Raw genomic sequence first — 1,445 nt, 5'->3', positions numbered from 1 at the left:
CTGTTTTTAAAGTGTCTATAGTTACGTATTTCAAGTATGTCCCTATGCTGACTACCAGATTGGTTTCAAATCAAATCTTGATTGATACTGTGATTTAATTTATTTAAAATTTGTAGTTGCATCTTAGTGATTAATGTTATTTATTGCTGATTTTTTGATGTATTCAGGCTCCACCTATCGGGACAGGTAAACGCTTTAGGATTCATAGTCTGCCTAGGGAAAGCATGCTTTCAGTATATTTATATGCTGTGCATTGTTGTCTCTTACACTTGGTTTTTCCACAATTACTTCTAGTGTAGCTTTTGACTACTGAGAACTGGAAATACCCAGTTTAACTATTTCTAAGTACAGCTAAGTAGTTTGCATAATTTTTCCCTAAATGTGGTAACTTAACAGAAGTAACTGTACCATTTATTGTGGTCATTATGGGGAATTTTTTTCAAAGTTTCATTATATGTAATTTGTGTACCTTTCTGTTGGAGAACCTTTGTGTAAAGTTGTAGCCATCGCTACAATACAGGTGGTGGACAGAGAGTGGACAGAGGTTAGAATGTAAAGTGCTTCTGACCTCAAATGCGACCCGATTTGCTCTTCCAGTGATCTACTGCAGAACTGGGGAAAGTGAAAGTATTATGGAGGAATACTTGATTTAGATACTAGGCCACTAGAAAGTCTAGTAGCAGTCAACTCCAAAGAACACTGTGTATTGTAATCATTTAGCTGTTGCCTTTTAGCATAGCTTGGAGTGTATTGTGAGGAAAGAGAGGCAACTGAGTAGTGCTTTGACTTTTTGTCTTACATGGCTTAGATGTTTTCATTTTAAAAAATTGGCATGATGTAGACTTGATTGTTGTACCTGTAAGTGTTAGCTTGGAACTGAAAGTTAGCATGGGTTGGTTGAAAGATGTGTTAAGGCTGCAGCTGGTTGAACAGTATCTCTTTTTGATATGTAATCTTAAAATAACAAAGTTCTCCTCCCTAGATCTGTAAACCCTCATTCTCCTGTTCTCTATCTTAGGGTTGGGATTAAGATTCAGATTTGCATTACTTTTAAGGTGTAATCTCCCCATCTGCTTTACAAGCTGGTCACTCAACTATCTATGTGTTCTATTTGTAGATCTTTTGCCCTGCAGGAGGAAGATGCTGATCTCTTCCCTAACAACTTAACAGGAACTATCAGTGTTCTAGAAACTGGCGAGAGCTTTAGGATGAGAACTTCTTTGCAGTAGTTAAGAGAACTGAGAATGCTGTCCAAATTTCTGCAAGTGGTGGGTTTTTTTGTCTTTGTCTATGGTTCCTTTACTAGTTGGAGAGAATTAAGTTGCTCCTAAAGCTAAAATAAACCCTTTCCCTAAGATCAGTACTTTATTTCCATTGTTGTCACTTTATCCACTGTGACTTCAGGATCTTTGAACCCTGAGCATTCTTGACTTCACTGATAATCT

Source organism: Falco cherrug, chromosome 12, assembly GCF_023634085.1.
Source record: "Falco cherrug isolate bFalChe1 chromosome 12, bFalChe1.pri, whole genome shotgun sequence".
Classification (NCBI taxonomy): domain Eukaryota; kingdom Metazoa; phylum Chordata; class Aves; order Falconiformes; family Falconidae; genus Falco; species Falco cherrug.
Note: the sequence above shows the minus strand (reverse complement) of the source record.